Consider the following 21,963-nt stretch of genomic DNA (forward strand, 5'->3'; position numbering starts at 1 on the left):
AAGAATTGGAAAATACCGCCTATTCCTGAGTGACTTGATGTCTTTCCAGCCTCATCATTTAAGGTCTAAAGAAGATAGCTCTTTTACGTTTTTACTTTCATTTTTTTACATTTTAGTTTCTGTTTTTCGTATTCCGTTGTTTACTGTCTGCGTTTTCTACATGCTGCCTTTTAAAATTTTTTGCGTTTCTGCTATTATTCAATTTCTTTAGTTCATGGTTTGCGCCTGAAAAATATGATTGAGTTTTCTCAGCATATAAAACTATTAGTAGCGCTTTAATACATGTACTATGACCTTTAAATATATAACATTTATCTCTCACCAAATGGAGTACTTATTTGTTGAATTTTCTGGCACGTACCCGCACATGATATATATATATATATATATATATATATATATATATATATATATATATACATGCATATATTTTCATACACATATTCGTTCATTTATGCTCACATACACATTGAACTGCATCCGGTGTCGAGGTTTCTGTTCGCAGTTCTGGAGAATATGTGGAGTGGATCATTCCTTAATTATCAATACTCCGGGATTCTTTCTGACCCAGAACGGTAGTACCTGTCAGGTCCATCCACAGTTTAAATAGACTTTCCAGTGGTATAAAAGGCTCCCGTTATTCATGATCACACTGTCGGAAGGGAAACTCTTCTAAGGAGATAGATACTCCGACATAAAACTTGCAGCCAGAATAGCAATATTTGTCACTGTTTCTGAGTTCAAATTCCGCTGAGGTCGACTTTTCCTTTCATCCTTCGGGGTCGATAAATTACGGAGTGGGGTCGATCTAATCTACTAGCTCCTTCCCCAAAAAATTCGGGCCTTGTGCCTGGAGTAGAAAAGAGTACTTATCACTTTTATCTACTATGGAGACGAAATGAGTGACAAATGTGTCGTATAAGCTATTGTCACTTAAATCCAATGAAGTACATTTGTCTCACTGTCATGTGAAACGGCTATCATCTGACAAGATGAGGCAATCATCACAAATATGTATACATCCATACAAATATGAACACTTATACACAACACACATAATCAGAGGTATATGCATTCATGCATTCCTTTCAGTCAACGATGAAATCAACAAATTCGTACAGTCTTTGTCCAATTCTCATTGGTCACATAAAAAGGGCTGACAAAATTCTCGTAATGTAAACCAACGTAGCTTTTCATATTGAGCGATGGATTTTTCCTCCTCTATCTTGGAACTCATATACACATACGGGGTGTCATTCACATAATGTTACAAATCAATCCCTGACCTGAGCATTAGAGGCTAGCACAGATTTGAAATTATCAGTCTTTCCAATGTTGATTGACCTTCGTAAAAGGCGAAACAAAAAAGCTTAACTAAAACCTAGAAGATTTCAAATGACAGAAATACTTATAAACACTGATAAGAGTTAATAATGCCCTCCACTACACGCGCAAGGACTCAAATTTTAGAGGACAGCGATGATCGATTTTATTGACCCCTGGTGCTCAAATGCTACTGTGTTTTTTCGTCACTGAAAGGATGAAAGGAAAGTCTGCTTCGAGTAAAAAGAACTCAAAATGTAACCAGCCTACAGAAAGGCCGCAAAGCATTCTCTCTTGCGTGCTAAAGATTCTACCAGCTCACCGCCTCAATAAGAGATCGTAATAACGCTGAAACATTTCTGGGTTGTTCCTCTACTTGCAGAAAACTCAAAATAACCACGTTCTTATTTCTACTTTGTAGGCGGAGGGTTGACAGAATCGTTACTCCACTGGACAAATTGCTTAGCGCTCGTTTTCACGTTCTGAGCCCAAATTCATCTTTCCAGGGGCAATAGAATAAGCACCAGTGGAGCACAAGGGTCGATGTAATCGAAATGCACCTCTCCAAAAACTGATGGTCTTGTACCAAAATTTGAACGAATTATTTCTACTTATTAAATAGTCATTTAATTATAAACATCACTGCAAGTTTAATTGGTTTTCATTGCGGTTGCACTCATCTGTGTCCTGTATTCTCTAAACAATTCTAATTTCTACATTACCTAGTGTAATGGCTCTATTATCTACTAATAACTATTATCTACTAAAGATCACATCGTTACACAGGATATATTCACATAGCTTTTGTATTAACTTTTAACATTTTGGTATTAAGCTTAAACTTGTTTCTAAAATCTGAGTATTAAAATTAATTTTAACCTCTTCATGGGGAATCTTCTTTTGAATTCATCTAAACTTTCAATAAATGTTCTGTAGATCACTTTTGTACCTGACATTCCCAGCAAGACGAGTAGTTCTTCATGAACAGGTCTCAAATGACTCCTATTCATAACAGAAATCTTAATTTTAGTATTATCGTTTCTGAAACGTTAATTTTAGTAATTATCGTTTCTGATTAAGGTATGAGTTTAGCTACAAACCAGAAATTTAACAATATATGTCAGGGGTTTGACAGTTACATTGCACGCAATATTTCACCGTATCTTATTTCATCAGCCCCAGAATTATGACGGGCAATATTGAGACAAGAGTGATTTGAACTCTGAACAAAAGGGTCAGAACTAACTCGCAAGGCTCATTGCCAGGCGTTAAGCTCATTTTGCCAGTCCCTCACACATTTACATGCATGTCTAAATATACATATATAACTGTGACGGATGCACTAATTGTATACAAACATATATATATATATATATATATATATATATATATATAGATAGATAGATATATATATATATAAAGTTAATCCAAACAAGAAAGCACAAAAAAACACAACAACGCGAGGACGTGGCACAGATATAGTATTATTGACGCTCAGGAAAGAAGGAGGGTTTATATATATATATATATATATATATATATATATATTATAATATATATATATATACATATGTATGAATGCATACATATATATATAGTGAGAATTACAAAAAAATCAAAAGACGAAGACGGGTGTGTAAACAACAAGCAGATGTGTTAGTTTAACGCTCGGGAAGTGAGAAAGTCCTTTACGTTTCGAGCCTACGCTCTTCGACAGAAACGAACACAAAAAATAAACAGGGGGAGAAAATGGAAAAGGTACAAAGATTGAGAGGGAGGGGTTCATGGGTTAGTAGTTAAAGGAGTGGAGTAGTTGTAAGTGTTTTAGGTTGATGAGGAAATATTAGAGAACGAGGAAAGAGTACTTGTGAAGATGGGGAGGCTGTGATGGAGGCTAGGTGTGATGTGTAAGAGGAATGTGCAAAGTTAATCATGAGAAGGAATAATTTAGTAGAAAAGGCTGGTATTGGTGGAGGGGTAGTTGTTTGGTCCACATTGTTGTAACGCAAGTTAGATGATTACACGGATTTAATGAAATGGGCAAATGGTGAGTAGAACTTCTGTTTAATATATTTAATTTGCTTATCTGCATAATTACTTCCATATCTGTTCAACTTGATCCTTTTCATAGCCAATTATTACTTCGCGGGATTCGTCCACTGTAAGGGCATTGGAATTTTCTATACTAGGAAACTCTAGATCTCCACCTGTCTGTGTTCGGATTGTCTTTGCGCAGGGGCCATCAGGACTCCCGCCTTCGCCGTGAACGGGAATTAATCTTCTCTCTTCACTCCTTTGCGCCACATGGGCTTAACACCCCTCTTATTTTCATTTGGCACCTATTTCCTCTTTTCACTCCTACCCACCTTCTCTCTTCATTGATACCCCGCCACCCATACCCCACACCCACATATCCACTCCCACATACGGCAACCCTACCGACACGCCGTCACCCCCACACACTTCCCCACCCAGCATCCACATCTCCACCCGACAACTCCACACCCCACATCCCTACACCCCACATTCCCACATCCCACACCACACTACCTTCACACCCCCACAGCACACCCCACTACACCACCACATAACATCACACCACCCCACAGCACTCCACACGTACTAACACTGACCACTTCCCAGCACCCACACTACACAACATCATCCACACACCCACACATTACAGATACACACACAGATCCTCACGTCAAAGTCACTAGCCCCTATCCACACACACACACATTCTCACATACATACACATGCACTCGCACCATCGTTCTGAGATCTCCCCTTCTTTCTACCATTCCTGTCAAACCTTCTTTTTCCCAACCAGTTGCCATGCTTGATCTCTAAATTCACAAGTTTTTTTTTTATTCTCTCTCTGTTTATTTTCTCATACTCCTTTCTGTTGAAGAGCATAGGCTCGAAACGTAAAAGACTTTCTCACTTTCCCGAGCGTCAAACTAATACACCTGCTTGCTGTTCATACACCTATCTTCGTCTTTTGTTTTTCTGTAAATTTCAACTATATATATACATACATATATATATATAGAGTGAGAGAGAGTGAGAGAGAGAGAGAGTGAGTGAGAGAGAGAGAGAGGATGTGAGAGGTAATGGTGTCAATAAGACGCAGAGGTGTAAGGTAATGCTGAGTAAGTGCTATGGATAGACCAGAGTTAAGCTCCAGGTTCTGTGATTATGCGAATAAGGAGTCCAACGTAGGTCATATATCAGCATGTGTGTATATAAAAACGCTTTTTTTTCAGAACGAGATAAAAAAAAACAAGGCTGTGAAGATTTTAGAACATTTATAAATAGGTCTTACAGCTGTTTCCAGGATATTTATTATATTCCTTCATCAGAGACGGTGTGACATAATGGTCAAGCAATAGTTAATGCTTAACCAATATCTCACAAAGTTTCCGATGAAGGAATAAAATAAATTTCCTGGAAATAACTGCAAATAACCTTCTATTTATAAATGTTCTAAAATCTTCACAGCCTTGATTTTTTTTATCTCATCCTGAAAAAAATTATATATATATATGAATTACATAGACACATGAATATATATATACAAGCAATTCATTAAGTTGTGTTGTATAATGTATACATGTTTGTGTTTGTGCGCGCGCGTGTATAAGTGTGTGTGCGTGTGAGTGTGTGTAGAGCTCTGGCTCATTTGAAGTTCTCGCACTCCACTCCAGTATCTAGGGCGGTTCGATGCGGTGTATCAAAACATGGAAAGGACTATCTTGCGGGAACCAAGCCGTGTGTTAGCATTGATAAAATACATAAAACATATATGGTATTTTATCCTTTATAAAACATACACGCGTTGCGACAAATTATAGCAAGGATCACATACTTGCTTATTAAAATACATAATTGTGTTAATTACCTCCTCAGCGCTTAGCAAAAGTATTTTTGCTTAACAATGAAGAGGTGTTTCTTAAAAAATCATATAATGTTTCAACGATCAAGTATGTATTACCGACAATAATTCGTGGAAACGAGTGTATGTTTTATGAAGCATCAAATAATTTCTGTATTTTATTAATAGTATATTTATATATATGTTGTTACATAGGCATACATATATGTATATATGTATGTGTATATGTATACATATATATATATAATATATATATATAATATATATATATATATATATATAATATATATAATATATATATATATATAATACATGTATGTATATATGTATATATGTATATATGTATGTGTACATGTTTATATATATACACATACATATATGCATACACATATATATGTATGTGTATGTATATATATATCATATATATTATGTATATATGTATATGTATATATATATGTATATATATTATATGTATATATATATATTTATCTATATATATGTATTTATATGTATATATTTATATGTATATATATGTATTTATATGTATATATATATATATGTATATATATAATATATATATATATATATATATATAATATATATATATATATATATATATATATATGTATATATATATATATATGCATGTATATATATACATGTATATATGCATGCATATTATAATACATGTATATGTATATATATATATATATATATATATATATATATATAAAACAAATGAATAGTTACGCCTGTGTGATGATGAATACAAAATTATTGAGGAGGATATATCAAATGAAACATTTCAGGGTAATATGACCTGCGGTAATTTATAAATGTGTGTTTGTTTGTGTGTGCATCCGAGTGTGTATAAGCGAATTGTGAATGTCTGTAAGTGTGTGTGATGATTAGTATATGATGGTGTGTGTTTTACTCATTGTCAAAGATAAGTCATCTTAGGTAATTACATTTTAATCTTTACAGGCAACCAGTTATTTAGATTAACGATTAACGTTTCCATATGGTAACTTGACTGCCCTGCATTTAATATATGATACACATTCACACAAATGTATATATGTGTGTGTATGAGGGAGAAAGAGAGTGTGTGTGTGTATGTACTTATGTACATATACACATACATAACTATTTATACATACATATATGAGTATATATTTAGATAAATATATATTTATATATATAAATGTGCATTATGAATGTATGTATGTGTATCATATTTTGTTCATCTGATATCATAAAATATCTGTAATAGAGATATTTAGAATATGATGCCAGACGTAAAATTATATACATTTATGTATATATGTACATATATATATATATATATACATTTGATGTGTGTGAGGAGACGTATGTGTGTGGATGTGTGTGTCTGTGTCTGCGCGTGTGTGGGTGTGTGTACATATGTGTATATGTCTCTGTATGCATAAATATAAGGATGTGATGATCGTAATTATCTCACGAATAGTTAATATATACACATCAATAACGTGTAAACGCATCTTCTTGTATATAAACGCAACATATATACACACGCGAAAGAAGAATGGATTTACTACGTTTATTACATCGCTTGCTAGAAACAGCAGCCAAATATTCCTGAAATCACAGCCTAGCGTAAGGAAGTGACGTATCAATTGTAAGTACATATAAATGTGGACGTGTATATGTGAATATTTAAGTATATTGCCCTCCGTCGTCAACCAGGAGAATTCATCTACGAAGCAATTTCCCCAGCTCCCCTTCGGGGTTGGCGAAAACGATGTGTCGGACAACGAATAACCTGGCTGATGGCAGTCAAGGCTGATCTGGAACCCAACCTAGGCCTCCATGTCTACGGCGTTCGCCGCTGGAATAGGGAGTGGTTGGTGATCACGCGGTCGTTAGCCTCAAATCGCCAGGCCTGGTCGGCGTTTGTGAGAGATGTAGCATTGAGGATAAATGAAGCTAGCTCAACCCACCCCGGGTGAATGCTGTCTCAAGACAAGACAAGAAGAATATATAAGTATCGCTGCAACTATAATTTTCTAATTCAGCTGCTTTGCTTGCAATGATCATTTCCTATAGACCGGGGGGCAACTTATATTTTGTGACTGAACTGAGTAAATTGAAACTGTATGGAATCCCGTCGTATATTACTCATACGTATTGTGTTCGCCAAGGTTCTTCAGAAAGCATCGTCGGTTTGTTTACTGTCCCGTAACTTGTGGTTAGAATAAATACCGGAATTATTTAAATAATTGTTTGGATCGAGCTTTTTTTCAAATAAGCTCTTCAATGTGCTCTTTCCTGACTAAAACAAATAATTGATAAAAGATAATTTGTAAATACGCAGACAGACAGACAGACAGACAGATAGATAGATAGATAGATAGATAGATAGATAGATAGATAGATAGATAGATAGATAGATAGATAGATAGACAGATAGAAACATATATATATATATACATATATATGTTATATATCTTTATATATATATATATATATAATATACAAAGATACACACACATGCACTCACACACATGCACACACACACCACACACACAACACACACACAAATACAACACACACACATATATATATAATATATATATATATATATATATATATATATATATATATATATATAAAGATTTTATTAATTTGCCCGTACGGCTGACAAGTCGCTTGCCACTCATGATGGTATTTTAATAATACCACCCCTTCTTATATTTATTTATATATCATACGGGTGGCTAATTCGCAATTTTACAACCTAAAGCCAGAAATGTATACGTTACTAAAGTGAACAAGGGCACTGATCGTCACCAGTATTGCAAGAAATAAGAGTCAAAACAACTCAATCGCTACAAATGCACTGTTTTTATGAGCTGAGAAGAGAGACAATCTCCCCACAGTTGCAGATAGAACCAGATCACCGATGATTTCGCATTTTGATGCTTAATGCATCTTAACGGGCATCAGTGCCTCTCACCGCGCCTAGTGTTAAACTCCACTCGCCTTGTCAGCTTATAAGACTTCCGTTGAAATCATATTCTGATTTCATAAACTGTAGAAGTGAAAATTATAGATAATATGGATGGATAATTCGCAATTTTACGACCTTAAAGCAGAAATATATACGCCACTAAAGTGAACTAGTATTGCTAGAAACAGGAGTCAAAACACCTCAATAGCCACAAAAGCACTATCGTAATATATATATATATATATTATATATATATATATATATATATACGTACATACATTGAAAAAATATATTAATATATATATATAAATATAAATATTTAATATAAACTCCTTGAAGTGTGTAAAGTGAGGTATTTCCAGAGAAGCACTTGATCCGAATACAGGGCTATCAACACGGTCCGAGTTCCAGGCCAAAGCCGGAATTCCTCAGTCGTAGGAAATCGAAGTTTCACGACGATCACGCTGTAAAGTGCGTTTACACGCATATGCACAAGCATGTCTCTGTTTGTGTGTATAGAAAGCGGTATAGAAACTGATTAATGCATTGCTAAATAGACTATGTAAATATATATGAATATGTTCGGAAAAGGGGATGCATGTAAGTTATCATATTCTCTTCCCATGAGCAAAATCCCCGTGACATAATGCACTGCATGTGATCCCGGAGTAACCACCGATAACAATTTAAGGTAGTATATATATAATATATAATATATAGAGATATACAATTGTATAGAATACAATTATAATTAAAGGCATAAAAGCTACCATGCCTATATCCTAGATATAGACTCCAAACACGTTCAGCTACTCTAAATTTTCATTTCACAATATACACAGGCTGAAGCTGCGAAACTAGATAATTCAGATTGTTTGGGATTGATCAATTTCTGCATTAGTTTAATAACTTTTCCTTCATCAGCAAAAAATTACTGAGCAAAATAAATAAAAATTACTTATACTTACGCACATTAAAGCACATGCAAAATGTGATTACATACCAATATTCACAAGTATATACCCATCGAATTTTGAAAAAGTAAGTGCCAGTTGCGTACTGGGGGCGATCCAATCGACTGGCCCTCTCCCCAAAAATTTCGAGCCTTGTGCCTAGAATAGGAAAGAATATATTATAAACATATATACATCTTTATACATACAGACATATATATATATATATATATATATATATAAAAAAAGGAGATGTCGAACACGAGTAGTGATATATAAAAAAGGAAATGAAGAAAATGCTGACAAATAATTGAAGTAATTTAAGTAATTTAATTAGGTGAAAGTTCTTTTTCCCGGTTGCGCATTTGTTATGCTTATCAAAATATGTTTTGATAAGCATAACAAATGCGCAACCGGTAAAAAGAACTTTCACCTAATTAAATTACTTAAATTACTTCAATTATTTGTCAGCATTTTCTTCATTTCCTTTTTTTATATATATATATATATATATATATAGATATATATATATCTATATATATATATATATATATATATATATATATCTATATAAGAAAGAGAGAGATAGAAAGTGAGAGGGAGCCAAAGAGAATATGCACATATTTTACATATATACATTGTATCATTTATATATATATATATATATATATATATATATATATATATATATATATATATATATACATAAGATATATATGCTTGAACGCACGTGTATATCAATGTATTCGTGTATTTACATGCATATGCGTAGATTGTGTATATGTATGGTACACTATCAAGAATCTCGTTGTTGCTTCTTTGAACTATAATCCAGATAATCATCATCATCGTCGTCATCATCATCATCAACAGCAGCAGCAGCAACAACATTGATATCATCTTAATGCTACAATCATTTTTATCTACATATTGGTAACCCTCATCATCATCATTGTAAATATCGTCTCCTTCTCTCTCCCATCTCTCTCTCTTTCTCTCTCTCTCTCTCTCTCTCTCTCTCTCTCACTCTCTCTGTTCTCCTTTTCGTAATCATTATCCTCCATGTCATCCCTACAATTGATATCATCTTTATTGTAAAAAAAATTTAATCATTTTAATAATAGATTATTACCGTACATCCTCTTCATTATATTTAACACGACCACCATAGTTATCACAAATTATCACTTAATCATTATTATTTTCACTATAATCATCATCATCATCATCATTATCGACATGAACATTACCTATACTGACATCACTGTCACCAGCACCACTAGTAAAATAGACACATCATTAGTAACATAATCAAAATCACCATCAACATCACTATAATCATCATCTTCCTATCATTCACACCATCACTTTCATGACCATCACCAGCAAAATCATCAGAACAAACATCACTGCTACCGCAAGTTCCTCATCGCCACAAATGCCACAACTAATGTCATTTTTATTCACAACACTACTACCATGACCATCATTATCATCATCATCATCATCCACATCATCCTCGTCATTATCATCATCATCCTCATCATCATTATCATCATCCTCATCATCATCATCATCATCATCATCATCATCATCATCATCATCATCATTCCATCTTCACGACTAATACCATCCCTGCCACCACCTCCACAGTTTGCCTCTGTACCATCACCTTCACCATGGCTATCATCACATTATTATTATCATCATCATCATCATCATCATCATCATCATCATCATCATCATCATCATCATCATCATCGCACACACTCTTTTACTACAGTCTCTACCACCGTCATCCCCAGCACAATCGCCATTCCTTTACCATCACCATCAAAATCATCAGAACAAGCATCACCGCTACGGCAAGTTCCTCATCTCCACAAATACCCCCCCCCCCGGAATGCCATTTTCCTTACCAACACTACCATCATGAATATCATCATCATCATCATCATCATCATCATCATTATCCCACTTTCGCGATCACTACTATCCCTGCCATCAGTACAATCAGGCTGCCTCAGTAGTCAGTGCCATCACTTTCACCATCGCCATCATCACATTACCATCAGCACCATCGCACACTCTCTTTTACTACCATCTCTAGTACCGTGTCGCCAACGCAATCATCATTCATGTACCGTTTTCACCGCCAAACTCGTTATCATTTTAGCAACACTATAGGTACCTAAGTGGAGGCACATGGCTTAGTGGTTAGTTTGTCAACCTCATGATCCGCCAGCCGCAGACAGTCATTGCTACTTCCGACTGCCAGCACACGTGATTTCGGCCTGATTTTGGCATTTTTAATGACAGACAGCAAGCTGCTAGAAATAGCAGCATATAACCATTCGAGAATTTTTCGCTTTTGATAAATATTACAGTATTTGTGGGTGTGGGTTCTGACGCAACTTCCGCTTTTAAGAGGTGAATATTTTGCTGTTTGGTATTAACCCTACCTCTGTCGCTCTATTGATTGGACATATATATATATATATATATATATATATATATTACGTGCACCCCCCCCCCGTTTGTTTGTCCAATTTTAAACCCTGCACGACTTCTATACACTTTGTCTTTCCTACCCGCCATTGCTTCTTTACCAAACTATTTTGGCGCCCTCCGATTCTTCCCCCCTCTTCCTCCCATCCTCCTTATCCCTTCTTTCTCCTTTTCTCTTGGTCACTGATTCTGTCCCCTGCCTTCCAACCTCTTTGATTCCCTCTCTCTCTGTCTCTCTTTCTCTCTCTCTCTCTCCTGCAACCTGCTGCTTCTTAACCATTCTGTTGGCGATCGTATCTCGACCAACATGTGTCCCCTCTACCGAAACGGTAATTATTTCTACGCCAGCTGCTATGTTGTTGTTGTTTTTTGTCTCATTTGGTCTAAAGTCGTAAGACAACCATCGTTATATTTTGTTTATCCATTACTGTTTTCAATTTCGTTTTCGTCTCTTGTATTTACATCCGTCTCGTGCGTTCACATTCCTGTCTTCTACCAAGAAATCTAATGCTTACAGCTTAGTTTTTTTCTTGGGGCTGGCCGAGTTGGAGCAAATATCAGAATTGAACAGCCGAAATTTGCTATGATGATTCGGTGTCTGACTGAAGATTGAAGGCTTCGAATGATTTGTCTGTGTTCCGTGTTCGTCCCTTCCTGTATTTCACGTTCTTTATATATAAAAACAATTTATTCTTATATATAACTATATATATAATATATATATATATGGCCTGCTCGCTTAGCCAACGGGGTGGCATCATTTGAAGGTTAAAACACATGCGAAGGCGCATGGTGACCAGCGATGTGTAGCAACATCTCGATATCCTGGTCGGTCACGTGATCACGGTGATATATATATATATATAATATATATATATATATATATATATATATATATACACGCACGTACACCATATATAGATAGATAGATAGATAGATAATAGATAGATAGATAGATAGATAGATAGATACATACATACATACATACATACATATACATACATACATACATACATACATACATACATACATACATACATACATACATATATATATATATATTCGGAATGATTTCAGCACAGAAACATTTAATAATAATTCTCCAGTAACTGTTGTGTAACATGGTAACGTGTAGCTGGGTATCTACTTCTATATCTATGTACATATGTACGTATGTATGTATGTGTGTGTATACATAGATATAGATGTAGATATCCAGCTCCGCGTTACAATGTTACACAACAGTTACTAGAGATTTATTATTAAATGTTGCTGTGCTGAAATCATTAGGAATATAATTTAGACGACGTCAGTAGTTTCTTAGCGGGTGGAGATAGGCTTAATCAACAATAGATGTTTTGCTTCTTCACTGAAATGGAATATTGGTGCTGAGAAATTTAGTCATATCAACCATCTGTCAGCTGTCAAATGACGAAACAAAAAAAAAACAATGAACAATCCGATTATGTCTACATTAATGCTATATATGTGTGTGAGTGTGTATGACTGACTGTGTATCGTTTTTTTTGTTTTGAGTATGTGTGTGTAAGTATGTGTGTATGTTGAAAGATTACTAATGATCGACAGTTTTGTTACTCGGAGTTGCACATCATTACACGGTATCAGAGACAGACTATTATCTAACTGATCTGCGTGTATGTAACTCAGCAATTTACCAATAAGTATACACGAGTGGTTCCCAAATTTTTTAGAGCTGCGGCCCCCTTGATATCCAGACCACATTCCTTCTGCCCCCACCCCAACTAACCCTCATAAACATTACACCTCTTTCTGAAGCAAATTCAAAGCAACTGTATTTCACAAATAAACCTTAACCTAATGGACTCATTATTTTGTTGTTTTTACATGAATCGCTACCCCATTATCACCTCACTTCTCTTCAACGCCCCTTTGGAACTTTCCACCGCCAGGGGTGCAATATCACCCACTTTGGGAACCACTGGTATACACCCTGTTGCATATACATAAATGTAAATACTCACACACACACACACACACACACACACACACACAGATACACACACACACACACACATATATATATATATATATATGTATGCAAGTAAAATTTAAAATAATAAGGGTGAAAGTTTAATATCAATTTGATTAATATCAATTTAAAACTAGTGGTCTAGCATATTAAAATCGGAAGATACAGAAAAATTATATTACATACATATAAGAGGGGTGACCACTACGTAGACATCCGTATGCTAAAAGTAGATCCGTTATGGTTTTATCACTAAGAAAGGAATGTTCTCAAGAAAATTTTAGCAAACGCCGCTCGCTTACGTTCTGGCGTTTGCTAAAATTTTCTTGAGAACATTCCTTTCTTAGTGGTAAGACCATAACGGATCTACTTCTAGCATATGGATGTCCACGTAGTGGTCATTCCACTTATATGTATGTATGCATGTATGTATGTCTTCTTCGTTACCTTATTTTTTCATTTCTCCAAAACTGAACTGATATCTTATACGTCCAACACATTTATATGTGTGTGTATGTGTGTTTGTATATACTTCTTCTACATTCCCTATTTCTTCTTTTCCCCAAAACTGAACTGATATCCGTTGCGTCCAACTCATTGCCTTTCTCTAAACATCCGTCACACTATTTTTCTCTCAGTGCCCTTGCCAATATCCCGCCTTTCCCTTCCTTCTATCCTATTGTGTCTCATATTCTCGCTGCCCCTGGACCTAACATCTCTTTCTTCCTTTCTCTCACTTTCAAGTTGGGCAAATCACGTATTCATCTCTTCAGCAAGACACCTACTCTTCTCTCATCGGTGCTAATGTCAAGGGATTATGGAAGGGCATCCAACTGTAGAAACAGCAGACATCGAGCCTGACAAAGCCTACTTGCTCGTCTGTTCTTATCAAATCGAGGTCAACATTTCGTAGACTGAACTGCCCTATCAGCTCCCACCAAGATGTTCTAATACACTGAGAACCCAAGACAGTGACAATACATCTAAGAGCCCCGGTAATCTCTCCTAACTCTTCTGAAGCTAAGAGGCTTACACAATACGCCACAAAGACTTTGGGTCTCTAGAGGAGAGTTTTTGGGGACGCCATACCTATTTTTTTATTACCCACAAGGGGCTAAACACAGAGGTTACAAACAAGGACAGACAAACGGATTAAGTCGATTACATCGACCCCAGTGCGTAACTGGTACTTAATTTATCGACCCCGAAAGGATGAAAGGCAAAGTCGACCTCGGCGGAATTTGAACTCAGAACGTTACGACAGACGAAATACGGCCGCACATTTCGCCCGGCGTGCTAACGTTTCTGCCACCGCGCCACCTTATGGGGACGCCATACCGTCTCCTGCAACATGAAGAAAAATGTACACAGTGTTGCTGTATTCCCTTGAATCCTCTATGAAATGGAATGAATGGCCTTCTACAGCAGGCACATCAAAGCCTTACAACATGCTTTCTAGCCCACGTGCGAGACTGCTGAAAATTTCTTAGTAGTACAGTCAAAGTCGACCAAGGACGACTATGTTACATATATCCATATGTGAGTATGCGTGCGTGTATGCCCGTGTGTGTGTGGAGTAGAACAATTGTTTCTAAACATATGTCTTATGTAATATTAGAAGCGTGCTGTAACGGACCGGCGTGCTTTTTTTCTTAGGTATATACCACTCGGTAGTTGAAAATAGTCACGGAAAACCGTGTACACTTTAAGGAAACATTAGAGTAGCAAGTTACTTATATAGCCAAAGTTCAGCACATAGGAGCTGTAGTGAGTACTTTGTCTCGTGTTCGTTAAAATAATGTTTTATTCATACATAGAAATATTTATTTATGTATATATATACATGCTGGTCTGTGTATATATATATGTGTGTGTGTGTGAGTGTATGTATGTGTGTGTATCCTTATGTACATATATGTATGCATATAGGTATGTGTGTATATACATACATATATTATATGTGCAAGCATTCATAGGAATATAAAAATTCATATCAACTACATCTGTCTCTCAAAAATCATACTCCCTGTCTTTAAGTATACATTATTTATGTGATAATCAAATACTGACAACGGGTGTGTATATATATATATGTATATATATATATATATATATATATATATATATATATATATATATATATATATATATATATATATTTATATGATAGATAGATAGATAGATAGATAATAGATATAATAGATAGATAGATAGATAGATAGATAGATAGATAGATAGATATAGATAGATAGATAGATCGATAGATAGATAGATTCACACTTACATACATAGAAATGTATGTATATGCTTACACACGCTTACACATATATACATATATGCATTAACTATATTCAACAAAGCGATAAGAAATACACATTCTTTGAAGATAATTAAACGTATTGTCTACGTAAGCCATATTTTCTTTTCATTCTATATTTATTTCTTGCTATATTTATTTATCTCAATAATATATCTCCACAAAATCTCGAAACTCCTTTGTCAACACTTTCCTAAGGACTAAGACTGACTGAAAGATTAAAAAAATAAAAGTAAAACTAATAGAATATAACAAAAATCGACGACAATACACATCAGATGAAATAAGCTGATTCTATCGTTTGTACTATTGTATATAGTGTTTGGTGAAATAACAATATGTTTGGTTTAAGCAGAAATTTAAAGAGCAGGTATGGGAGGGAGGAGTCGTCTCATCACCATGTCTACAGAAGCCGCAGCCAATGAAGATTGTACACTAAAAATAGTAGCCAAATCCAGCTTAAATTACAGCATCGCATCTTCAGTATGTGTGTACATGCATGCTTGTATGCATAGGTTTGATTTTATAGCGGTATGCATACGCGCATGCGTGTAAATAAATATATATATATATATATACTAGCTTAAAAAACGGAATTTTGAGTTAGCCTATGCAGATGGCTAATTGGGACTGCGCCCCAAAACTAAAAAGAGAAATAATGAAAAAGCATTCATTGGTATGCTACTATCTCAGATTTATATCGGAGAGTATCGCATTTGGAGAATTTTGGATCATTGTGACATTAGGAGATCATTGTAAAGCAGTAGAATAAACAATATTCTTGATCTTACCATTTGATGTGAATATGAAAAGATTGTTGTAATTTCCAAATCTAGAACAATCAACATAGACTTGTCCATATGAAATCCAACAATTCTGATGGATTGTCCTTGACTCTTGTTCATTAAGATTTCAAAACTATCTCTCTCTGGAAATTGGAGTCTCTTGAATTTAAAAAAAGCATGTCTGCTGGGATCAGTGGTGTTCTTGAAACAAACACATTTTATTCCTCTCCTTGTCCAAAAGATCTCGATGCATTTGCGTGACAAATTGTGTTGTTCCACTCCACAGATTTGGGCATCCAAATTTATCAACAAGCAAGTGTACTTGTTTAACGATCGGGAAAGTTTGACATTTCCAGCCTACGCTCTTCGACAGAAAGTATTAAGAGGAAAAAAGATGGAGAGAGAACGAAAACAAAAATGGACTGAGAAAATAATGCGTAGGGATTAACGATTCAACATGTACGTATGGATTTATGTATGTATACACATATATATGTATGTGTGTGTGAGTGTGTGTGTGTGAATGTTTGTTTGCATTTAATTATCTGCATGTATGTGTAACGAGAACAAAAACTGGAGTTATTGGTATTACCTTTATTGTTAGGTTACGACCGTTTCATCAACAGATGGGTCAGATAGATCTCTTAACGTGGTGGAAAACATGCAACCACCAATATAAATAGTAATTTATACAGAAAGGTTCTAATTGAAAGGGCAGTACTTTGAACAATTGAAGAAACCAAATGATTTGGCTAAAATGCCTTTGGACAGTTGTACACTTGTGTGCTGAATAAACAATAGTAATAACAAAATAAAGATTGAGCCACTAAGTAAACGTCTTACCATCTTGAAATAACAGTCAAATGTCTCTCAGACTAAGTACACTCTGTTTTGTTAAGAGTACAGTTGGAAGCGTTTTCATAGAGATGCCAAAAATCCTGACCAGTCAAGAACTGAATGATTTTGATTGGAGGTGTGCTAGATAATACAGAGCGATTATGTAAATAGCAGTGGCAACAACAGATCTGTATTCGTTTATCTGATAAACTGCAAATATGTTGTCGATATGAATTTCGCCTTAAATTTTTTACCAAAAGCACGCCATTAATATTCCCTTTCCGACACAATGTAAATGGTTATGTGATAAGAAGCTTGCTTCTTAGCCAAATGGTTCCGGGTTCAGTTCCAGAGCATGACACCTTGGGCAAGTGTGTTTTACTATAGGCTCGGACCGACCAATGATTTCTGATCGGATTTGCTAGATGGAAACTGAAAGCTCGTTCTAAGCACAGACACCCACACATATATACACACACACTTATATATCTTTGTGCCTTCGTGTCTATGTTTGTCCCCCACCAGCGTTTGACAAACAGTGATGGTGTGTTTAGGTTCCCATAATTTAGCGGTTCGGGAAAAACAAGTCTTATATAAATAAGTACCAGGCGTAACAAATTGTACTGAGGTTGATTCATTCGACTAAAAATTCTTCAAGGCGGTGCTCCAGAATGGGCGCAGTCTTATAACTAAAACAAATAAAAGATAAATGTAGTTAACGTTGCTGAAACTATGGTCGAATTTTCGTATAATTATTGCCTAATTTACTACATTACTACATTTTGTACCGACAAGAATAATTCAAAGTAGACGTAGGAGTGGAGGTGTGGTAAGTAGCTTGCTTACGAACAACATGGTTCTGAGTTCAGTCCCACTGCGTGGCACCTTGGGCAGGTGACTTCTACTATACCCTCGGGCCGACCAAAGCCTTGTGAGTGGATTTGATAGACGGAAACTGAAAGAAGCCTATCGTATATTTGTATATATATATATATTATATATATATATATATATATATGTGTGTGTGTGTGTGTGTGTGTGTGTATTTTGTGCGTCTGTATTTATCCCCCCGCCCCAACATCACTTGACAACCGATGCTGGTGTGTTTACGTCCCCGTATCTTAGCGGTTTGGCTAAAGAGACCGATAGAATAGGTACTAGGCTTACAAAGAATAAGTTCTGGGGTCGATTTGCTCGACTAAAGGCAGTGCTCCAGCATGGCCGCAGTCGAATGACTGAAACAAGTAAACAGAATAAAAACATTTCCTATTAATGAAAAAAAACATCTGTTGTACAAAAGAACAATTCTACCACGTAGACAGAACCCATGGCTGACAAAAAGGCAAAACTGATTCATAGTCGCGGCTAGGTCCACGCGTACGTGGCCGACACCGCCCGCTTAGTTTCGTGCTTTCGATTTCACGCACGGTTCGGCGGTGGAGACGCGGGCGACCGGCGCAGGCCTTGCGCAGGCCTGCCGCTACATCGCGCTAGTCAAAACTTGGAACGTTTTTGTACTTAAAATTCACATTGCATTTTCTCTACTGTATACATCCAGAATAACTCAATATTCTTTTATTATCGTTCAATGCATACGATAAAACAGTAAGCAAGATTCGATCTTTCATTTTGTAACTTTACATTAAATGATAAATAATTAATTCCACCCCGAAAATGTAAAAAATGTAAATTATTCTGTCAGACAAAATCACTAGGATCAGGAACATGAGCTGAAGCAAAAAATACTGTATTTCAATTATTAATATATCACATGCTATCAATTTATATCTGATATTTGATAATTACAGTAGCATAATTTAAATACATTATCAATCAAGTCTTACTCTCAATGTAATTATACTTTATTTGCCGAATGCAGTATTTTAACAAGCATATCAATTATATTCATATTAATCAAAATTAAAGCTCGAATTTTTCTTAATTACTCAATTTTTTTCTAAAAAAGCAAAATAAATATTTAAATTCAAACCTAGGAAAAATTACATACAGAAAATTATACAGCGTTGTAGGGAAACTGTGAGCAGCAGATTTTCAAGATATCTTAAATTATTTAACAAAATTCGTACTGATTCTACTGAATTTATTGAAATATAGCTGTCAGTAAACTGTAGCCTGTTTGTCTCTCAAATTTAGCTTGAAGTCAAGTAATGTTTATAAGTGTTTATATTAATAAAAAAAATATTATAGCCTTTTAACGGCTAAAAAAAACAGTATTATTTTACTACTTAATGGCCGACTGATTGAACAGTTTTATATAATACTAGCAATGCATCCCGGCGTTGCCCGAGTTTTATGACCTACAGCCACATTGTATTATTTGTTCAGTTCTTATAGGCAGAATCAGCACAGCTGATTTATAGTGAACTGGATTATTGACGTATTAAAAGTTATTGTATGTTTAAAAGTGAAAGAGGATGGTACAATTTGCATGGGTTTGCATGATCAATTTTGCAAGAACAATTTTGCCAAGAAATCACGTTTTAAAATTTTTGATTCCCCCGCGTCACCACCGCAATTTCTTAATTTGTAACTTTTTTCCAATTTTTTTTTCATCCACGGAGAAAAATACTGAGATTACGAATCTGGGAAATATATATATAAAGTTTAATTTTCTCTTTTTTTTCTTGAAGAAACACTCAATGCCCCTTTTGAGTGGTTCTTTATGAAAAAAGGAATAAGGAAATTCATAAAGATTTGAATTCATAAAATTTGAAAATTGTAAAAATGAAGAAATTGGGGTGGAGAGGGATAAAATTAAAATATTGAGAACGTGTTTGTTCGGCTAAATCCTAATCTGTATCGAAAACACAGGAATCGGGAGAAATATAGGAAAAAATAAGCAGGGTGCTAAAAGCAACACGTAAAGGAATGGATTTCTGAAAAGACATTTTTAATACGCTTATCACTAACACAAATTACAAAATAGAAAAAGGTCATTTCAATTGGATTTGAGCTCTAATTTTGCGCATGCACACAGCAAGGAATCACATAATTCATACAGAAGTTTTACCTAGAGTGTGTATGTGCACCCGTGCGCGTATTTGTGTGTGTGTGTATGTGTGTGTGTGTGTACCAAAGTAAGATATTTTAGGCATTTTTTCATTTGAAACTTCAAAGTTGTCAACACGACCATATGGGATCATATGCTTGCTCGTTAACTTCTGTAAATTTTTTTATATCTTTATGCTTTGAAGAGAGTAGAAATTGAAAGATAGGAAAAAGTGAAAAGGTGACATTTGCTCTGAAGTGAGAAAAGAAAGTGAGAGAAGAAAGTAAAAGATTATGTACATGCATATGAAATAGACGCGTGTGTATGTATGTGAGCGTGTGTACGTGTACATGTGAGAGAGTTAGTGACTGAAGGTGTGTATTGACATGTATGTATTTTTTGCATGCATGTGTAAGTGGCACTCCCTCTCTCTCTCTCTCTCTCTCACACACACACATACATTATCTATCATATACACATATAGAAATATATATGCATGCATCTTTTTTGTATATGTGTGCGTGTGTGTAAGAGAGAGATAGGGTGAGTGACTGTAATTCCTCATAACATAGAGAAATGGATCCTTTAATGACACTTTTTGGGTGTAGCTTATTTTAATACAATATTTATGTGTAAATTTTTATAAATGTTTGTTTGAGTAGAATACGCATGCGTGAAACAGCGAACGAAAGTGAAACATTACAACTAAATCGAAATATTGCCCGCGAATGACCTCAAAATTGGGCAACCCAACCTCGTTTCCGAGGTTATTTTAGTAGTAAAAAAAAGAGTTATTGTGCCAAGCACATAGTTTATTTGATAGCCTTTATATTGGGTCATCTCATAAATAATGCAGTTTTTTATTTTTCAAAATTAAGATAAACGAAGATATTTTTTAATCTAAAATATACTCTCCTTCATTTTCTACAATGCCCTTCCATCTAGCTAGTAGACTTACAAGGCCCCTCTACCAAACCTCACTTCTCCGTAACGAAAAATACTTCTCCAGTACTGTTCTGACGTCGTCTACTGAATTCATATTTTTTCTGTCCAAATGATTTTGAAGACTGCGAAATACATGATAATTAGATGGGACAATGTCTGGCGAATATGGTGGGTGGGGCCTCGTTTCCCATTCAAACTGCTCCAGCCTTTAGAATGTCATCTTCGCTGTATGTGCCCGAGCATTATCCTGATGGAGGAACACCTTTCGTCTTGAACCAAAGATGGTCATTTTCCTTCTAGCGCTGACTTGAGTGACTGGATGAATGACGAAATCCAAGCAACTCTGTTGGTTCCTCAATAGTTACGATGGGATTTTGTTCCACC

The sequence above is a fragment of the Octopus sinensis genome, linkage group LG13, assembly GCF_006345805.1.
Source record: "Octopus sinensis linkage group LG13, ASM634580v1, whole genome shotgun sequence".
Classification (NCBI taxonomy): Eukaryota; Metazoa; Mollusca; class Cephalopoda; order Octopoda; family Octopodidae; genus Octopus; species Octopus sinensis.